The following is a 12,603-nucleotide window of genomic DNA, read 5'->3' as shown; positions in this document are numbered from 1 at the left end:
GAATCACGCTGGACAACATTGTCAGCTACGGTGCAGCCTTATTATATCACAAATGCCCTGAAATGGATGCGTAACATATCTTCTTAATGTGACAGAAAACTGTTGCGGAACACCTGTTGCACTAAAAACAATAATTCGATAATATGTTCTATCATAAGTGCACTAAAGCAACGAACATTTAAATTTATGTGTATAGTATCACACTAAATTAGAAAGAACTAGGCGCAATGTAAGTATTTGTTCATGACAGAAGTCATTTATCGGGGCAATAGTAAAATAATTCTCGTGTTGATTGAACTGTAAAATACAGTAACAGTCCCTCATTTCTTTTGACACCTTTTTAATATGGAGAGATGTAAGTTAACTCTGTCTGTAACAGTTCCCGTGAAAGTCATTCTTCTTATCGATTCGGCTTTGCAGTTATGGCCTGAATTCAGTTTTGGGTGACATCTTTAAATCTGCTCAAATAAACGGAAAAAATATACAAAATGTGATTACGTGCCTCCAGTTAAGGTGAGTGAAATAAATCATTACAGTAAACGATAAATTTCTCCTCTCGTGCTTTAAATGCAAGTACGTTACCATACCAAGGTTCCACACTTCTAGTTGACATATTATGCATCACCGTTTACAAAATTCCGTAGAATGTATTCCCAAACCAGTGTGTTAATTCGTTCCATAACTGCTGGTTATTCTGTCTCGTACCGGCCTGTGGTGTGCAGTGGTGGGTATCATAACACTCGGGGAAGCTGGTATCTGTAGAGTGGTGGAATCTACCGAAACCTACGCTACTCATGAGGTCGTGGGCGTGGCCGATACGTGTGCAGTGCAGCCAGCCACTGTGGAGGATAGACCGGCGATGTATTTACTTACATTTACTTTATGTCTGCACATAAGCAGATGATGTCGACCAGTGGTTAACGGAAATAGGAGGTCGGCCAGTTTTAACGGAAAACCACTCCAGTACTCAGTTGGCAGCTATAAGTAAATTAACATAGAAGAGAATGTACTTAAAAATATCTAAATGGGAATGGTCACTTGTGGTCTACAAGAGACTGACGGTAAGTAGGATATTTACGTGAAGAGCTATGGTAAAATTATATTAAGAGTGAACAGTGTCGGTGCAACCCCCTCATGTTATTGCATGGTGCGTCCAGCGAAATGCAATACTGACACATCCACTTACTGAAACTTCCTCTTACTTGAACGCAGTTGATCTGAACGAATGTGCTTGTATGGTGTCTTGGTAAAAACAGAATTGCGTAATAGAGTGTTTTCTAACTAAAGCGACTAATATTCCTTTTTCAGCCATATCCATACAACTCACTTCTGCCTTCATCGATAACTACTTAAAAATGGATTTCATCTGTAACTGTAACAAACGAGCATACTGCTGTGAGCACTCACATTTCAATTGATGAGTTTGCCTGACAGTATCGAAAGTACGCAGACTATTCGCAAAGTAAGCTCTGACTGGGCGCGAAATGAAAACAACAGTGAAAATACAATCAAGCTTTTCACAGATGTTTGGGCGGCGTCTCTAGTGCGCCCGTCGATCACGTCATGTCATTCTTTTCAGTACTGAGCGCATACTGAGCTTGTAAATAGACTGCCTGGACATCAGCGCCTGCCGCCAAGTGAGGGCCTGGTGAGATATGTCACTTGATGTCATGCCGACATGCGCTTGTTTCTACATGACAATTCTCGACCGCACTCTGCAGGGGAAATGAAGATATTTCTGCAGCGTTTTCGATGGTAAATGTTTAATCACCCCTAATACTGTTCGTAATTGGCTCATCCTGAGTTTAATCTACAGTCAAATGAACCGCTGTCTATTAACACAACATTTTGCCACAGACATCGAGCTGTAGACCAGCGTAGACAAATCGTGTAAACAACGGATTGCTGCCTTCTATGACAAGGTTATTAGCAAGTCGGTACAACGCTACGACAAATGTCTGAAGTCTGAGCGGCGACTGTGTAGAGAAGTAGCTGCTGTAAGGTGAGTCTGTTCGAGAAGTAACAATAAATTTACAGTTTTAATTTAGGAAACCTTTTTATTTGAACTGCATAATTCAGTATCGCTAAAGCGCAACACTGTTGCTATTCGAAACTTCCTGATAGCTTCAAACTGTGTGCCGGTCCGAGACTCGAACTCGAGACCTTTGCCTTTCGCAAGTAAGTGCTCTACCATCTGAGCTACCCAAGCACGACTCAAGCCTCGTCCCCACAGCTTTACTTCTGCCAGTACCTCGTCCCCTACCTTCTGGCTACTGTTGTTATTCCATTGCTCAGCAGTAACTCGTAGTTCGGGATATGATCCACTAGTCAAAGGTATTCAGTTATTTTGTAGTAGCTGTGTACAGAATCGTAGTTCTTACGACATAAGGAAGAGACGTTAGGAATCTTCCTGACAGATTAAAACAGTCGTCGTGTGACTTGTAGTTAAAAACCAGTTACCAGTTCTTACAGGAGCGCGTGAAGTGTCTCCGCCTACAGCAAGCCAGCTCGTCCAAACGTGTCTTCTCATTGCGTAGGCGTGGGTTCTGGGTAGCAGATCTACTCAGTTCGGTTCGGTTAATACAGTTTTCACCTACTCAGGGCTTGGACGTTCCAGCTACGAGGTGGGTCATCGAAGGTGCTCCGTAAGAAATTGGAAAAATATTGCTTATAGCGTGGGTTGCGTATCAGGACGCAGTGTCGTTCGTTGAGATAAGTCCAATATCCTAGCGTAGACTTGTCGCCAGAAGTAAAAAGGCAGCGGATCGTGTGGCCACAGATCCAATTCACAGAGTGAGTTTTGGCGGAGGGGTAGAAAGTCTTATCGGGGTACAAAAGCATGTGGACGTCGATCTGAGCTGGTGTCTGTCGAGTAAGAAACGCCAAAATGCGCCGCGCAAGTGTCCAGACGTCGAACGCTGTGCCACAGTGGGACCGGTGGACATCCGTGTCATCCACTCCAGCGGGTGCAGAGGGATGAATAGGCGAGATGGATGCGGTGCAATCGATCTCGGTTAACTTGTTTGCCATTCACAGTGATGTACCACGCTGATTGAACGTCTGATTCGAGAAAACGCGCATGGATCGCCTTCCATATGTGTCGTCACACGTACTGTGGATACTGACGTTCGATGGGGTCGGACGGGCGGCACTGTTGTAACAATTCGCATTTCGTGGGGTACAAACGTGTAAGTGGTAAGGACCGGTAGACATAACTGAATTCCAGGAAAAATCGTTGGATGTAATAAAAGGGGGTTGGAATGGTCGATACCAGTACTGGGGCGGACAAGGAGGCCGGCGCAAAGTTGAGAAGCAGGAGGCTAGTAAGGCTCTGCGGGCAACGATGCCAAAATTTTAGTTGGGAGCTGACGTAAAGTGCCTTGACACGAGTCGGCACGTGGATGAGTCCCACCCCGCCACTATCTCGTGGCAGTGCAAGGGATTCATATTGCACCTTGAATAACATCCCCGAACTTACGAAGGAGCCGAAGGCCATCAACATTCGTCGGCCCAGGAAATTTGGGACTGGTAGTACTTGAGCCACGTGTGGTATACGGAGAGCATGATACATGTTCACGTATTGCGCGCGTTGGATAACGTCGAGAGCTCGTAGACCTGCAAGATTTGCTCTGATTGTCTGTAGCAAGAGTCTACCATTGATAGTCACTGAGCGGCGCAGATCTGCTGCGAAATCAAGTCCAAGACATCGTATGTTAGCGGCGACACTAAGGGGGCAATGCATCTCTCCGGCAAGCCCTCACCAATGAGCAGGACCTTGGATTTTGACACGTTGAGGCAGATCCCCGACGCTTCGCCGTAAGTCGCCACTCATGTCAGTGCTGCTCGTACTTCATCTTCACTGCGCAGATATAGTACTATGTCGTCTGCGTAGGCTGTACAACAAAAACGGTGGCCGTGCACAGCCATACCTTCCAAACGTAGGCGCATGCCCTGGAGCAGGGGTTCCAAGGCGAAAGCATACAAAATCGTGGAAAGAGGGCAGCCTTGTCGTACAGATCGTGCGATGACCACGGGCGGTGTGAGGCAACCTTTGTACATGATTTTAGGGGTTGCACTACTCAACAGTCGCATAACCACTGTGACAATACCGCCAGGAAAGCCAATATTCTGAAGAACTGTCCGTAAATAGAAATGGTCAACACGGTCGAAAGCCTGGCTAAAGTCCAGTGAAGCCAAGGCACCAGGGAGACTTTGATAATGCGCTAATGCTATCATGTCTTTGTAACGGCAAAGGGCCGTACGGATGTCGTTGTCGCCTCCAAGGAAAGTCTGGTCGCGAGATGTGACGTAACGTGCGACCTACTTGAGTCGCGATGCCAGTAGCCGTGTGAATATGTTCACGTCGCTGTTGAGCAAAGTAATTGGTGGATAGTCCTGGACCCTCGATAACCCGTGCGGTTTATGTACGGGGATAATAATGCCATCTAGAAAGGCGCTCGGGACCACTGTCATCAGTGACATCAGCTCTTGTGCGATTGCCGTCCACGTGGAAGCCAACAAATAATGAAAAATTTTATAAAATTCGATGGGTATACCGTCAGGTCCAGGAGATCTGTTATCGGAACCCACCGTGATAGCATCTACCACTTCATCTGTGGTTACGTCGTCTTGGAGGTCATGCACTGCATCCTGCGGAAGAGTGTTGTAGTAAGCTGAGCGACTTCTGTGATCAGTGCTGCAGAATGCGGTACGGCTGTGTATAGCCCGGCAAAATGAGCATGGAGGGCACGACCGATGCTTTGTTGGGTGTCGTGCCGGCGCCCTTCCCCATCAGTGAGTACTTGGATCAGAGCTCGTCATCGTCGTTGTCTTTCCTGAAGGAGATGGTACATCGACGGACGTTCTTGACGGATACGATTCGAAGAACGAGGACGGACTACAGTTCCTTCCAAGTAACGCCGCATGATCAAGGAGATCTGCGCCTTCGTGCGATGGAGGGCCTGGCTGGCGAGAAAGGCATCGTCGCACGGTCACGTAGTATGGTGTAGTAGAAGTGCAGGGTATTAGTTTGCCACGCCTTAAATTCCTTCCCATAACTCATCAGTGTCTTCCTGAAGGTTGGCTTTGCACAGGAGAGCCACCATGATAAGGTGGAGTCATAGGCTTCTCGACGATGGTGGCAGCGTGCCCACGCTTCTTCGACTATACGGCGACAGTCTGAGGAGGTCAGGTGAGCGACATTGAGTTTCCACAGGCCACGACTATGCCACACTCGCTGTCGGGCGAGAGTGACGTCACAGAGGTACGCATCATGGTCTGAAAAGGCCAAGGGCCAGACTTCCGCATGACGTATGCCATTAGCAAGGGAGCGGGTAACGTAGATGCGATCTATGCGGCTTGACGAGTGAGAGGTGTAGAATGTATAGCCCGGTTGAATTCCGTGGAGCTTCTTCCAAGCGTCAACAAGTCGTAGACGGTCGATGACCATGAGAGAGATGCACAAGGTGAATTCGCGGGAGTTGGTCCGCGTGCTCTTGTGTCGAGTTAAAATCCCCACCGTGTACCAAATCGTCCTGCGGACCTGTGAAGAGGGGTGTGACGCTTTCGGCAAAAAACGTTTGTCAGTCATGACAGCGGCCAGTGCCGGACGGAGCGTAGATATTAATAATACGCACGCCGAACAGTGTGAGGGCCATACCTCGTGCAGTGGGGAGGTAGATGACGTCCTCTGCAGGGAGTCCATCGCGTAGCAGGATGGCGACGCCGCTACCGGTGTCGGTTTCGGGGGAAACTTGGGCGTTGTATCCGGTGGGAACTAGGAAGTCAGCCACAAACACCTCTTGTAAGAGTGCTATATCAACATCCGCAGAGTAAATAGTGTTTCGGAACATGACCACTTTATGGGGGGCACGAATAGTGGCAAGATTCATCGTGGCGATACGATATTGCTGTGTACGGCCATCCTCAGTATTTGCAGAACGTGCGGTAGAAGTAGCCTGCAGGTGGAGACCCGCCGGTGGTGCCGCAGTGGTGAGAATTACTGGCGGGGCGCCAGCCCCAGTGTCGCCGTGGTGGACTCCTGTGCAGACACGTTGGCAGTCTGTTCCACTTCTTCTTCAACGTCATCGGCCCAGGAAGCTGACGTTTTAGACATGTGACGGTCACGTACTTCCGAAACGGGTGTTGTGGATTCCGCAACATGAGTGACAGGGGGACCGCCGTCATCATTCGTTGACAACGGCGAGGACACGTCCTTGGCTGGGAGAGGAGGCGTCACAGGAGAGGCGCCTGTTGTTGCCGCATCGCGTGACTGGACGCAATGTGGGAGATCACCGTCGGACATCAGGTCGACATCTCACGGGTCCGTCTGAGAAAGGGCGTCATCGGAAGGCGTTCGTCGTCGTTTCCTGTGTTTGTGAGGCGACCGCTGTTTTCTGATGTGGCCTTCTGAATCAGAATGTGGTCGCCCGTCGTCTGACGCCGAACCTGTCTGGACAAAGGCAGACGTCGGCACGACACCGAGGTCGACGTCCATGGTTCCAACAGGAACATCGGTTTCGGCCTGCAACCCGGACGGTCATGAAGCGAGCACTGGAGGGGACGCCGTGCTTGTGTCGTCGGCGCGTTGTGCTGCAGTGGGTGGCGTTGACGATGCTGCTGGCGCAATCGGGAGTGGCATGACGGGGTCCTGTGCAACCTTGGCGTAGGTGATGGGTAAGGACGTGACCGTCGAAGCCTGGGTCTCTTCACACAACGGCGTCTGTATTAAACGGCGGTGTAAGCATTCGGAACATACATGTCCCTCCCGGCCACATCCTGCGCACGTTCGTGGCTGTCCATCGTACATGACGATGGCCCTCACACCGCCAATCAGCAGGTACGATGGGACATGTCTCGTCAGCTCAATTTTTATTTGCCGGACGCCATTTAATACGGGGTAGGTCGTAAATGTTTGCCACTTCTCCGCTACGTGACCCAAGACATTGCCATAAGGTTGGAAAGTGGCAATAACTCCGTCGACATCTTGATGTAGACAACACTTCCAATGATGGAAAAATGTATGCCGATTACGTCCTGGGGGTCCAAACGTAGATCCTCTCGTATGAACTGTTCGACTTCGAAAACTCTGGGTCGTGGATGTTCGGCCTGAATCGTTACTTTGATCGTTGCACGGCGGTACGAGTGCGCCATGGAGTACGTTAGTACTGGACTCGATAGACACAAACACCACCGAGAGCGAAGCGGAGCAGCTCCGCACGCTAACACGGGTGTGAGTCGACTTTATACAACTGAGCTACCCACTCACGAAAGTGTCTCGGTCCGGCACATAGTTTTCATCTGCCAGGAAGTTTCATATCAGCGCACACTCCGCTGCAGAGTGAGAATCTAATTCTGGAAGAGACGTTAGGTGCCTAATATGGAGTAGGGAAACCACTGGCTTTCAAAACATCTTCCAGTCGCCGCGGAATGGAGAAATACAGGTCCTGTGTGGTTTTGTTAGGGAATCTTACACCATTCTTCCTGCAAAATAGTGCCAAGTTCAGGCGACGATGATGGAGGAGGATGGCGGTCACACTACCTTCTTTCCAAAGGAGGCCACAAAGTCTTAGTAATGTTGAGATCGGTGGACTGTGGTGGCCAGGGGGAAGTGACAATTCATCCGAGTGGTCAGAAGACCAGTCATGGACGTTGTGAGCTGTGTGAAAAGGGGCCTCTCGTCTTGGAACGGAGCATCACCATTAGGCAACAAACAAGGATGAGCCTCATCAGTCAAACTGGTCGCTTAATTCATGTAAATAATGCGACCTTGCAGAGTACCTATGGGTCCAATGGAATACCAAGGTATTGCTACCCAAATAAACACCGAATTCCCACTATATTTCACTCTTGAAAGCTAGAAACAGTTAGATAAGAATCCCTCAACCAAATGACATTCGTTCATTCTTCAATAGTCCTGGTTTTATAGCTTCATCACCACATAACTGGTGAGTGGGTTCGGAATTCCATCTCGCCCTGAAATGCCATGCTTCCATATATCTGTTTGTGTTGTTTCGGTGCTGACAGAGTTCGCGAGCGGGACATTCAGTTCTGCAGTGACTTTTGCAGGTGTTGTCCTGTTATTTTTCCTTACAATCCTCTTCAATGACCCTCTGTCCCAATCACTCAACACACACTTTTGTCCACGTTATGACTTAGCTGAAGATGGTTTTCTGACTGCCCTGTATGCGGTATAAATCTGCGATTCTGTGCTTCTTGAAACACCAAACACTTTACTTTGGTTACCGCAGCACCCACCATATGAGCACCGACATTTTGCCCACGTTCGAATTCACTTATCTTCGACATAATGCACTCACAACTTCACAGAAAACTGTTCGCACCGTAGATAACACTTGCAACATATTGAGGGCATTGCACAGGTGCCGTTCGTTGTCAAATTTAACAGTGCAACCTGTAGGATTGGCTAGCATCTGCATTTGTGTTCAAGCAAGCTTTTCTTGCCACACTTCCATATTTTTTCTATCCTTTGTTCTTTACTGAGACAAGTCAAGTAACTTTTATTACATGCTGTATCACAATACAAAGTAAAACAGACATATCGTACTCTTTCCCAGCATAGTCACCAAGTCTTTGTAAACAACGGTCGGATTGTTCTACCAGTCGTACACTTCATCCATAGAAATATTCTCCTCGGGCACAGAGTTATTCAAGAACAACTGAATAAACGTCCACATCATTGAGAAATCGTTTATCATCCCAGGTGTTCTCTCAACGGGCAGAAAATATGCCAATCGCACGGTGCATGATCTGATATTCCTGATCAGCATCACCAACTTCTGTACTTTCTTAGTAAAATTGACGGCTCTATTTCACTATAATTGGACACAACGACGAATTATGGCAACAAACCGGCAGAATATCACGGTGTATCTGTGAGCAATTTATACGTCTTGCCCAAAAGAAAAAAATTGTACTGTCCCACGCACATTTACTCTGGAACACGTTGCCAGTTGTAGCGCCATTTCAGTCGCACATTATGGTGCACGTTTCATCCGTACCACAGCAGAACTGTATCTGCATGTCTGCATGTCTTCTCTTCTGACAATGCGTTACTCTCGTTGCGGAAAGATCTTAGCGTGGGACGACATGTGTAACTGACTTTCTGAAGTCAATATTTATACTGTCTTCCACGAATTGCTCTCCTATGCCTTTTTTTTTCATCTCAGAGTAATACTTGCACCCAATGTCCCCCAGAGTGCTGAATCTCTACACTTGCCGGCCGGAGTGCAGAGCGGTTCTAGGCGCTACAGTTTGGAACCGCACGACCGCTACGGTCGCAGGTTCGAATCCTGCCTTGGGCATGGATGTGTGTGATGTCCTTACGTTAGTTAGGTTTAAGTAGGTCTAAGTTCTAGGGGACTGATGACCTCAGCAGTTAAGTCCCATAGTGCTCAGAGCCATTTGAACAATTTCTTTACACTTCCATTAAGTATCATGGAAGTTATCCCTCGATGTCTTACCACGTGTCGTATCATTCAGCCCTTTTCCTTGTCAACGTTGTTCATATGTTCCTCTTCTCACCGATTCCTCGAAGAACCTTCTCCTTTATTCATGTTCTTGGCCTACCTCATTTTCAAAGTTATTTTATAGCACCACCAACCTAACGCTTTGAATCTATTTTTTTCCAGTTTCTCCACACTCCGAGGTTCGATTCTAATTGCAACAATCTCAGAAATTTATTTCTAAAATTAAGGTTGGTTTTTGATACTACTATGCTTCTTTTGGTCAGGAATGCTCTCTTTATCTATGTTAGTCTGCTTTATACGTCCTCCATTTTTCGTCCGTCATGCGCTATTTTCTTTCTCATGTTACAGAATTCGTTCATTTCAGATACTTCGTGGTCCCCAATTTTCCTTAAGGTTCTCCACAATCACGTTTCTGCTGCTCCTCATTACATTCGCCTTTTCCTGCTACTCTCAATTTGTAGTATGTACTCATTACAGTGCTCGTTCCATTCAACAGATCCTGTATTTCTTTCTCACTTTCATTGAGGATAGCAGTGTCATCATGAAGTATCAATGATATCCTTTCACTCTCTGTTTTAATCCTACTCTTGAACCAATCTTTTGTTTCTGTCATTGCTTCTTTGATGTACTGACTGAAAAATAAAGGAGTAGGATCACATCCTTGGTTATACGCTTTCTAATCCTAGCACTTCGTCCTTGAACGTGTCTTAATTCATCTTAACTCTTGCTTCCATTATGAAGCGCCATGTCAGAACTGTCTCTGGTGTCTTTACCTTTCTTACTTCAAACTGATTGCTCTTCAGTAGCTCAATTTCCTTTTCCATACTTCTGCGTATTATCTAAGTAAGCAACTATGATGTGATTTTAAGCTGACTAATCCATAGCTCTTGCACTGCCATTCTCACCTTCCGAACTGTATAGAAGATACTGTTCCAAAAGTTGTATGACAGGTCTCCAGATATAGATTTAACGATCCAACATGAATAGTAGATTCTTTGCTAATTCCTTGATGGTTTTAGAAATATTCGAAGGGCTATTTTTCACACCTTCGGCCTTACTTGATCGCAACTCTTCCAACGCACTGTAGAACCCAACCTTTAATATTCAGTCCCCTACGTCTTCCCTGTTGGTTCTAGGCGCTTCAGTCCGGAACCGCGCTGCTGCAATGGTCACAGGTTCGAACCCTGCCTCGGACATGGATCTGTCTGATGTCCTTAGGTTAGTTAGGTTTAAGTAGTTCTAAGTCTATGGGACTGATGACTTCAGATGTTAAGTCCCGTAGTGCTAAGAGCCATTTGAATCATTTTTTTCCCTATTGGCTCCCATTCCTTCTCCGCATCTTCAGAAAATTCTTTCCCCTCTTACATGTTCCCATGTCCCGCCATATTAGGGTGCGTAATGCACCGAGGAATACTGTCGAATAAGACTATTTCTGTGCTCAGGGAACTACGATGTGGTGAGGCATAATGTTTCATCGGCGTACGGACGTCAGATTCTTTGAAGAAAATTAACTCACTGATCAACGTTTCTGTGACACAGTACTATTACCCAGTGTGTGTCCTTTAAGGTGTGCATTCAGTCCTAACTTTATTTTTATGGATGACAATGTGCGATCGTATCAAACTGCGGAGGTGGAGGACCTCCTGGAATGAGATAATATTCTGCGAATGCACTGGCCTGCCCCTTGCCCGAGCTTAAAGACCATCGAGTACTTCTGGGATGTGTTGGGGAGCATGCGCCAACGACCGTCCCGCGGCTGCCAAACGCGCTGGTGAAGGATTGTAACGCCGTATTATAAGAACTCCTGACCAGCTTTGTGGCCAGCATGGAAACGCGTTGCAGAGAATGCATCGTCGTCCGTGGTATTCACACACTCTATTAAGAACCATGTCCCGCCGTTTGTAATGTCCAGACAACCACCAAGAATGACGGTGACTTCAGTACAGTTATTGTCTTTGAATAAAAGTGTCTGTACTGTTCGTCTTATTGCGTATTTCTTTCAGTTGTCTTCTTTACTATACCACTGCCCTTCTTCCTGTCTGTGGTCCAAGTTTTAGTGAACTTGGCAGTGGTGACATATTATGCTAATGTTAGTTTCGTCCTTAAAGTTCTGCACCCAGTGTAGAAATAGCATATTGCTCGCTTTATAAAATTATAAATGATTTGGTACTGGTACTTACCTTTCGTGTGACTACCAACCGCTGACATAGCAATGACGTAGTGCGTTGTGCCAGTCGACTGTACGGAATCAGCGCAGCCAAATGGTTGTTGACTTGGAGACGTGACAAATTGGCAGATAGGAGATACAGCGTTTGAGGTTCCCATGAACCCACCATGAAAGAATTTACCCGATTTATTTATATTTCCAAACGGACTGCCCAACGTGTGTAAAAGGAATGATGCGCCACTGGCAGCCATGTAACACAGCGTGTTCTTTACCGTCAGATACCGAAGTCGAGTACCACGAGTAACAAATGATAATGGGTTTTAAAATCGACAAAAATTGCTGCTGTCAGTATAGGCATATCCACTTCGATCAGATGCAAGCCAACGTTTCGAAGGGAACTGCAAGCGATCATATGTCTTTCTCCACTTTCACGCAGGGTTGGCATGGCTATTGACGGATATGGCACGATTAGCTTAAGGTGTGGCCGTATGCCCTTCCTGTCACAGGGGTTCCAACACTAGCACGGAGTGACATTTGCGTGGAGTGACACTCGCAGGCTGCTCAGGCTTTTCACAGAAACAGGCCCGCTAAGACGTCTACCAATTCAGCACAGCTGCTCGTGCGGGAGCTGGCTCGCGCTCACACCACAGCAGTGAGCAAGAATGTGCCGCTACAGCGTGGCTCATTAACATGTTTCGTGACAACTTTATTTTTAAGGCTGTTGTATTAATGAGAACTGACAATAAAATTCAACATAATGAGAGCTGAGAATGAAACTCAACCTCTCTTTTAATATGTTGATGATAAGATTGGTTCAAATGGCTCTGAGCACTATGGGACTTAACTTCTAAGGTCATCAGTCCCTAGAACTTAGAACAACTTAAACCTTACTAACCTAAGGACATCACACACATCCATGCCCGTGGCAGGATTCGAACCTGTGACCGT

Source organism: Schistocerca americana, chromosome 1 (genome assembly GCF_021461395.2).
Source record: "Schistocerca americana isolate TAMUIC-IGC-003095 chromosome 1, iqSchAmer2.1, whole genome shotgun sequence".
Taxonomy (NCBI): domain Eukaryota; kingdom Metazoa; phylum Arthropoda; class Insecta; order Orthoptera; family Acrididae; genus Schistocerca; species Schistocerca americana.
The sequence above is the reverse complement of the archived record's forward strand: the minus strand, read 5'-3'. Positions refer to the sequence as shown.